The following is a 10113-nucleotide window of genomic DNA, read 5'->3' as shown; positions in this document are numbered from 1 at the left end:
CAAAACCTTCAACATCTCTGTATTTTCAAGTATGGTCTTGATGAAGGTCCCATAAAAGGTCTACCTTTTCATCCTGTCTATCCTTTTCTCACCCAGTTTGAAGTGTCCTACTACAATGTCTTTTATTTCAAAAAAGAAGCCTATATTCTCTTATGATATTTAGTCGATGTGTATACTATAAGTGTCTGTTTTAATAAATCAGCAGTCTTGGTTTATCTGGCTCAAGCGGCGTTCAATCAAGTTCAACCTCCAGAAGATTTCTTTTTGAAATTTCTCATGCTCTTTGGAAATATACCCTACTGGCAATAGAAGATTAGACAAATCCCCAACAGTGCAGGCGGAGATCTCCAATTTACTTTTTGGACAAGTCGCAACAACAGGAGTCATCCCAATCCAGATGGTTCTATCACTTGGCGAATGGAGTATCACACTATTTTCCTCTCTGCATATCAGGAGTCTCAGGACATCCAGACTCACAATGGAAATTATCTGGTCATGACTCAAACACTGTGTTCTCTCAATAGATTGACACCTGCAGAAGTTCCCTCACCTCTCCTCCATTATGAATCTGCAAACTGGAAATTCAATGATACTTATCCGGAAGAATGGCGCCAAAATATCCGCTATCTTTTGGAGCAGTATTACTTGACTGACAGAACTGAAGACTCTCCTGGAAGCAGTGGTTCGGATAACCTAGAGTAACAACCATGCGCTCATGACAGCTGTCTCTTTTGTGTGGTGTAATATAAAGTATGGAAGTGTTGTCCTTTTTTCCAGAGAGGGTGAATAATTGGGGTATACTGTTAGTATGTATTGTTTAATATAATTTGTGTATACTGTTGAATTGTCCATAAATGTAAAGGTAGTTTGTCAGGAGTATTAAGTGTTGCAAATAATAGGTAAAGAAGTCTACGTATATGGACTAGTAATAGTAATAGTAACTTGTAATAGTGTAAACCAATTATGGTTGTACGTTCATACTGTTCTATGATGTAAGCAAGGGACCCTTTGATGCCTATAAAAGGAGGTCCTTCTTTGTTGTAGAAGGCAAGTCGGCTAATACAAGTATCCGTGTGTTCTATAATATCTTCCCTTGTTTTCCCTTGTACTTTCCTATTATATCCTGTGTGCTTCACATAGCCTGTGTCTTGTGTTCTCTTACTCTTTCGATCCTAACCTAATTTGTGTTTGTACCCACTTCGTGTCTGAAAACTTGTGCCACCATATGTGTGTACCTATGAGTTGTGTGCTTGAAACCTATATTTCTCGTGAGAAGAGGTAATATCTAGAGGGAGTCATATTGTGAGGGAGAGGTGAGGGAGTTGGGACCCAGTTTTTGGTGATTTAGGCCTCGAGGGAGTAGTATTGTCACGCCCTCGATTTTCAGCTAAAATAATAATATATTTTCCATAACAAAAGTCTTCCTCTCAAACTATATTTACCCTTAATTGTCATGCCAATCCAAATAAAGAATCAAAGTCTCTTCTTCTTCTCTCTAAATTATTATTATTATTATTATTTTTACGTAAAGTCTCCAAAACGTCTTCCATTAAAAAGGGCTTCGCAATAATCAAAGAGATGAGTTTATACATAGCTTTACATATGTTCAAACCAAAAGATACTACATTCAATTGCAGGTGAAGTACACAACATGAATTAGACTAGATGATAAACAACTTCTTAATAATTCCAATGAAGCTCCCAAGAGACGTCTCTATGTGCACTCCATGCAATCTAAGCTAAGTGCCATGGCGAGTACCTGAAAGGATAGGGTGAGCTACACTAGCTCGTAGAGATATCCATACCTAAATTACATGCAGAAGTGAAGACAAATCACAAGGGAAAACATTTTCCAAAAGCATACGTGTTTTGTCAAAAAGTGAAGCTCAAAATGTCATACTCACGCTGGAAAATATTTAACTCCATTTTTCAAACACCAACACTCTCAACCACATACACCAATATTCTTAAAAATCTCAGCTTACCGCTACAGCATTACCCAACCCAATCCCTGCTTTTTCATTTCCATTTCAATGATCTAAAGATTAGTCTGAGTTCTTTAACAAAATGTTTTCACTTCCTTTTCTCCTACAACCAACCTACCTCTCACCAAAAATATACACACTAGGCATGTAGAGCTAGAACATAAGGTAAGCAATGACAAGTCGAACAATACCGCACCTCAACAACAAGGAAACTCACCCGTCAATCCCAAATCAAACTTCAAATCTCAACATCTAGCAAAACTCCTCCACATTAAGATTTCCCTTATAAGTTTGACAAGCAAATACCATACATGAAACTCTCACAATGCATCACACCACGAGGTACCAATTATACATTCACACAGAACTGCCTATCACACATCAGGAGAACAAGCCACAATGATTTGGCAGTCTAAAGGGAAAAATAAAAGAAGACATGAATTGACACATTAGACGTTCCAAGTTACCAACTCAAACTGACATTTTCAATCTTAGTATGATAATAAAAAAAATAACAAGATTCTCCGTTTTCACCATGTCACGCATTTCGATTTTATTTCCGGGCATTAAGGACCCCGTGCGTCCTATGTTCATTCCGGCATCACACCTTTCGGTAGATCCATGGCTTTCTTGTGCACTTCCGGGCATTAGGGACCCCGTGCGTCCCATATTCATTCCGGCATCACACCTTTCGGTAGATCCGTGGCTTTCATTGTGCACTTCCGGGCATTGAGGACCCCGTGCGCCCAATATTCATTCCGGCATCTCACCCTTTAGTGGATCCGTGACTTTCTTGTTACCATTCAATTATCCAACATTTCTCCACTTCCCACACATAGCAAAGACACATAATAAACCAACCCATGGATACAACACATAAAGAGGAAAAACTGTTCATTTTTCTCTGAGTATCGATTAACATCAAAATCAGATCATTTTCTCGCATATCCATACACCAATATTGTATATCCCTTATACACCACAAGTTCTCACGTGTTCTTTTTTCAATATACTTATCTACATAGCACTTCTCATTTTCTATTTCATTAACAAACTAATCATTAGTCAATACGTACCCCAACATGTCAATCAATCCTATAAGATCTCAATCTCATGGAAGTAAGTCAAAACAATCAAACCTAAGCAGACCATTCATTTCACTACTCATATTCCATTTTATTCCCACACCTTTCCTTGAAATCCATATATCCTACCACATCATCATATCTCAAATGATAACATCAACTTTTATACTTACTAGTTCTCTTTAACCAACACTTAGTCTCCTAGATCAACTCATCCTATCCCCACATATCAAATTGGCGAAATTAATCATTTACATTTGACCATATCCAATTAAACAACATGAATTCCAGGGCGACACTTAAACCATTGAAAAGTAGACTTCTTTTTCTTTGAATCCATAGGTCATACATCAAAAACAGAGCTCGGGTAACCTAACTACGGCCTTGCGATTATAGCTTCAACATAACAGTAAAAACTGGTGCAAATTCAGAATTTAGGTCAACTTTGGATGCAAATCTGTTATCGCTCGGACATACCCATGATGCATGGGATGTATTGTTGGAAAGCTCTATGTGTCTAGTTTCTAACAAAACAAACGGTGCGTCATTTCGAGTCCCGAGCTAGGAGTTATGGCCATTTTACCAAAGTCCACCAGTGCTGTCAGATTCTACGCGGGAATAAGTAAAATTGATTGAAAAATCATAACTCTTCCAACTTAAACCCAAAAATATTGAAACCAATGCCAAAAGTTGCACCACTACAAGCCCTACACTCAGTAAAAATCCCAGGTTCAGAAACAAGAGGAGATTAACCCAACAATCAAAAGAAATACAGATTCGCAACCATTTTGGCCCTAGTCGACCAACCCTACGTTAGAAATTCACCAAAAATTGTATACTTAACCGAATCACTTGATTCCAACGCCAATCCCTTCTTAACTTAAATATGTAGCTCCTGTAAAAGACCCAAAGCCACCAAATTGTTCATCATGCCCAGAAAATTAAAAGAAGACAGCCACGCACAGATTCGCACATCCAGGAAACAGCCGGTATTCAAAAATTCATAACTAATTGTGTGATTATCCGTTTTTCATGATCTTGGTACCGAAACCTTCGTATTGAAACGTACTTTAACTGTTATGAAGACACCAAAAATTGGTTCCTAGCAGAAGGGCCCCCAATAGACAGATTACCAAAAGCCACGAAATTTTCAGCATACACTAGATTTATTCAAGACTCAAAATAGATGAACAAACTTGGTTCTTGTACATCAAACTAACACTTAAACATGTAAAGAAGGCAGGAGATCCCTCCCTCGAAGGTTGAAATTAAAACCCCAAGAATCTCTAGGCAAAACCTCTCCCGAAAACACCTCCTCCGAGCTTTCCAACGCGATCAAAGGCTAGAACTCGACTCTAGGAGAAGAATACTCTAAGATCCCTTGGTTAATTTGAGATTTGGGGAAGAAATTTGATGAGAGAGAGAGTGAGAGGCCGTGGGAGAGATGAGAGAGTGGCGTGGATGTGTGTTGTGTTTACTGTGAGAGAAGAGAGAATTATAATAGAGGAGAAAATTATCTCCTACACCCACACATACATCTATTACATGCCATACACTCACATATTTCACAATTGCACCGAATTTTCAACTTCTTGCACATCAATCCCCAATTCATTATCCACCATAATAATCAATTCTTTTAAAAAGGGTCCTCTAATATCCCCAACATTAAAAATAAAAAGGTTTTTAATACGGGTCTCTACAAGTATGGTGAGCAATTAAAGGATTAGGCCTTTTGGTTCTTTGTTTGAATTGCTGCTTTTTTCTTGGCATGTTCTAAGGGTGTGGCTTAGTGTGAAGGTTTCTTCTGCACACCTCTTCTATTATTTGCATTTCTGCAGTGTTTGTAACCTGCTGCTGTGTCTGCTTCTGCTGTGTTTCTGTTGTGCCTAAGCATCCAATTTTGGATGTGAAGGCAGTTGCTTCTGCTGTTTTGTTATTGCAGCAGCTATTTTTAGTTTTACATTTCTTTATTTTGCCGTTCTAGCTGATTTTAAGGTAGTTTTGACCTATCCTTGGGGGCTACTCGCTTGGACTGTTTATGCTTTTCTAAGGGGCTGTCCCTACTTGTTTGTTTGCTGTCTGCTTTTGATTTGCTATGAAGCAGTTGTTGTTATGCTACTTTTCCTACTGTTTTGCTGGTCTGTTTGTTGCTTCTGCTGCTACCTGCTACTGTTGTTTGTTGTTTTACCACTGCAAGCTGCTATAATAGTAGCAGCTAACTGATGTTTGTGTTGGTTGCACATGTTGCTGTCTCAAACAGAACTTTTGCAAGGGTTGCCCCTTATCAAGTATCAACTTTGTATGGTTTTGACTTGTGAGATATTTTTCTCTTCCATACATATTGGATAGGTAAGGATATGATGAAGCCAAAAAAGTAGAAGAAAAGATTAATACACCAGGTGAAGGAAGGATATCAACTAAGGTAAATGACAAGTTTCTCTTTATGTGTCCATCCGTTGAAATCACTTTTTAGTCTATAGTCTTTGTTTGGTCTTCACAACATGGTTAATTGCATGATGGTTAAAAATTTGTTGCTTGAATTGTAAAATAAGTAGCAGAGACTATAAATTAAGTGTAGGACTTTGATGGTAAATGCTAAAAATGGTTTCGCTTGCTACAAATATAGGTGAACTGCTGGAATAGGATATTCTAGTTGCTGGAACAAGGAAATAGTACCTTGTTGGCTAAGATATAGTTAGGACTTAGGACATTGGCTATCTTTACTACTTGCTTTACCAATTTTAAGGTATTCAAGCTATTATAAGATGTCTTTGCTGGATCTAAGATTTTGGTGGAATAACTAGAACTAGATATAGATTGGTCCTTTTGACTCCTTAATAAACTAATGTTATACGTGGGGCAGATCTGATTTCATTACTACAAAAAACACTATTGTTAGTAGCCTAACGAGACTGTTTTGGCGCATTCCAGGCATGTGTTACAGGGTGCCCATCCCCCGCCCCCGAGCTGTCTACATTCCACAATAATTTGGCTCGTGTTTTTCCTGATTGATATTATGACTTACCCACCATCTTGTTTGTTGCTTCAGTGATGGACCTTGATGTTCCCTTCTTGTTTGCCAATTATGTTTGTGTTGGAGAAACACACTTTGAATTAGTTCTAGAAAGATGTGGAGCATTATTAAAAGACTAGCTATGTGGATAATTTAGAGTACGACAGATTTAATATGCAAGTACAAGTTTTTTAATGACACTCATAAAGGTAATACTATTTACACATGACAGAGTACATGGGAAAATGTAAAGTTTAAACTTTGTCAACTACAATAGGGGTAAGGTACTATTGAACCATACTGTTGTATTCATTTTTTAGATGAATGATGATGATGAAAGGATAACCAATGTTAGAGGAAGATTGTGAGGATACATCAGTTTGATTTAAGTGCTTACCAAGGTATGAAAAGGCATTTTTGCTTGCATCTCTGTAACTTGCATTTGTTGTTCCTTTTTATAGCATTCGGTGATTGCGTTTTTTCCGAAGCACTATCTGTTCGATAGCGTTTTCTGGCTTTGTTGTTTCCTATACTTTCGATAGAGTATTGGTTCGGTTGAGATACAAATTAATGGGTGAGAGGAGTTATGTGAGGTTTTTTTTTTTGTTGAATTTTGACGGCTTTTACGTAGGTACTGAGCAGTTTTTTTAGGTAATTCTAAGTTATATTATGCATCTTGATGATGCACTTCCTTAGTGATCCACTTATTTAATAATGCTTGTGCTTTTCTAGTATGAATACTTTCGCGAATCATGAGCTTATTCTACACCCATCTATTGATCCAAAATTTTGTACCACAGGGAATTAAGAAGATTGCATCAATTCCACATCCTTGGCTTTGGGAGGAAAGAGAGATCAAATTGCTCGAAGATTGCATCAATTTCAACAAGCTTGCAGCATAGGAAATTTTCAAGTAATATGTTGGTTATCTTGTTTATGGTTGGCTACCTTTGGTAACATTGGGCATCTGGGTACTATATGAATCCATTGTAATTCTTGCAACCCTTTCATGTAATTTGTGTTTTCAAGTTGTTTCAAAAGCTGTAATGAATAATTGCCCGATTGAATTAATATGGTTAATTACATTGGTAATATTGAAGTTTTAGATTATATTCGTGTTTTTCTAATAATTGTTTTACAATTGGTGTCGAATGTAATAAAAAATAATATTAAATGAGTGGTGCAATGACAAACATGCTATTAAAAGAATCCCAAAATTAGCATGCAAAAAATGCTATTAAAAGTATTAAAATTTTATCTAAGACAACGTTCGAAAAAAGCTATTAAAAGTTTATCTAAGATAGTGTTCGAAAAACGCTATTAAAAGTTTATTTAAGATAGTGTTCGAAAAACGCTATTAATAGTCTTGACTTTTAACAGGATCGGTTAATACAGTGTTCTCCGGAACGCTATCTATGACATTCAATAGAATTTTTCGAACGCTGTAAAATGTAATTTTTGTTGTAGTGAAAGGTGTGCCAACTAACTTAGCATTCTCCATGTTGAAATGTTTCAACACCTTTCTAATATACACTTCCTGTGATAACTTCAACTTTCCCTTTGCTCTGTCCCTACTAATTCGCATCTCAAGGATTTTCTTCGCAGAACCCAAATCTTTCATTGCAAATTCTTTGGATAGTTGTGCCATGAGATTCACAATCTCATCCATGCTTGTACTTGCAACAAGCATATCATCTACATACAACAAAAGTATGAGATACGACGTACCAAGCTTTTTAAAGTAACAACAGTAATCCTCATGACAGCTACTGAAACCCGTATTAGTCATAAAAGTATCAAACTTTTTATACCACTATCTCGAAGCCTGTTTCAACCCATACAGGCTCTTCTTAAACTTGCACACTTGATTCTCCTTTCCTTCTACAACATAATCTTCTGGCTGATGCATATAAATGTCCTCCTCCAAGTCCCCAGAAGGAAAGCAGTTTTGACATCTAACTATTCTAAGTGTAAGTTCTCAACAGCCACAATATTAAGAGCACATCTGATAGTACAAATCTTCACAACAGGTGAAAAAATTTCAGTGAAGTCGATACTTGATTTCTGCACAAAACCCTTCACTACCAACCTTGCCTTGAACCGTTTGCTACCATCAGATTCTTCCTTAATCCTGTAAACTCACTTGTTGTGCAAAACTCTCTTCCCCTTGGGCAATTGAACCAATTCCCAAGTCTAGTTTGATGAGAGAGAATCCATCTCATCATCCATGGCGTGCTCCCACTCCTCCCTAGTCTCAACCTGCAATGCTTCTTTAAAACATTCTGGTTCACCACTATTTGTTAGCAACAAATAATGTAAAGATGGAGAATAACGTATTGGAGGTTTAGCAACACGTGTAGACCTCATGGGAGGGGGAGTCCGTGATTTTCCTATGGAATGGATTCAGTATTAAAATCCTGAGGCTGCAGGATTTTTTTGGGATCCCTTCAAACTCTACCAAGTCTAAATTTTCCTCAGCTTCTTCGGGTTGACTGTTCTTGTTTCTCTACATAGCAGATTCATTAAATACCACATCCACACTCTTGTGTGTTTTCTGATTTTCAAAATCATACAGCCTATAACCATAGCTATCAGTACCATAGCCAATGAACACACACTTACGAGACTTAGCATCATGTTTACCCCTTTCTGCCAGTTCTATATGCATATAAGCAATGCAACCAAAAACTTGTAAATGGGATAAATTTACCTCTTTACTTATCCAAGCCTCTTTTGGTAATCCACAATTCAAATGATTTGAAGGTCCCTTGTTGATCAAGTACACGGCTATATCTACTGCATGATCCCAGAACTGCTTAGGCAACTTAGCATGTAACCTCATGCTTCTCGCACACTCTATGATCGTCCTATTCATGCGTTCAGTAACTCCATTCTGCCTTGGCTTTCTTGGGACCATTTTTATTCTATGAATCCCTTCCGCAGCGCAATGAGTCTCAGACTCATCGCTACAATACTCACCATCGTTATCTAATTTCAAGCACTTCAATTTCTTTCCCGTTTCATTCTCAACTAGTGCTCTCCAATTATTAAAGACACTAAACACATCAGATTTATGTTTAAGAAAATAAACCCACAATTTCTAGTAGCGTCATCAATGAAAGTAACAAAATAATTAGCACCACCACGAGAAGTTACCTTAGAAGGGCCTCACACATCGGTGTGCACAAGCTCCAACTTCTATGTTTTCAGGGTTCTAGCCATCTTCATAAAGCTGACTTTCCTCTATTTCCCGAGAACACAGTCCTCATAGAACTCCAAGTCCAGCGACTTACAACCCGGTAACTCTCCCTTCGACAACATTACTTTCATCCCCTTTTCACTCATGTGACCCAATCTACGATGTCACGTAGTGCAATCAATCCCTTTTGCTACCACCGCGATACTACTATATGTACCTGTAGATACATAAAGGGTTCCGTCTTTTTTACCATGAGTAAGAGTCAAGGCCCCCTTGCTCATCTTCCATGCGTCTAAAGTAAATGATGTAACAACTCCACCCTCTGACAACTGGCCCACTGAAATAAGATTTTGTATTAGACTAGACACATGTCTAACATTCTTCAATTTCAGAACTATCCCATCTGTCTGAGTAATTTGTACATCTCCTTTCCCAACTATGCTGCAAGTTTGATCATCGCCCAAATACACTTTGCCGAAATTTCTTTGCACATAATTTTGTAACACATCCATGCATGGAGTAGCACGAAATGAGGCTCTAGAGTCTACAATCCAAGACTCACTGCGAGAATCCAACGAACAAATCAAGCAATCATTATTAGACTCATTAGATACATAGGCAGTGTTTTTACCCCCTTGATTTTTCTCATTCTGCTGCTTGCCGGTGCCTTACAATCTCGCCTCCAGTGCCCCTTCTGACCATAGTTGAAGCACTCCTCTGTCTTCGTATCTCTTCCCCGAGATTTATTACGGCCCCTGTTCTTTGAAGCTACTCTGCCCTTATTTTTGTTCTTATTGTTTCCCTTATTTCCAGACATGCCCCTATCCT

General features: G+C 37.9%; 1 long non-coding RNA gene across 1 annotated transcript; it reads left to right on the top strand.

Moving 5' to 3' along the window:
• The first annotated feature begins 6380 nt into the window (after positions 1 to 6380).
• LOC131329186 (uncharacterized) lies at positions 6381 to 7196 on the top strand. The gene is made up of 2 exons (XR_009200671.1): positions 6381 to 6487; positions 6887 to 7196. It is a non-coding gene; the product is annotated as an uncharacterized LOC131329186 (long non-coding RNA).
• The last annotated feature ends 2917 nt before the right edge of the window (positions 7197 to 10113 follow it).

Source organism: Rhododendron vialii, chromosome 6a (genome assembly GCF_030253575.1).
Source record: "Rhododendron vialii isolate Sample 1 chromosome 6a, ASM3025357v1".
Lineage (NCBI taxonomy): Eukaryota > Viridiplantae > Streptophyta > Magnoliopsida > Ericales > Ericaceae > Rhododendron > Rhododendron vialii.
Note: the sequence above shows the minus strand (reverse complement) of the source record. Positions and strands in the feature narration are given on the sequence as shown.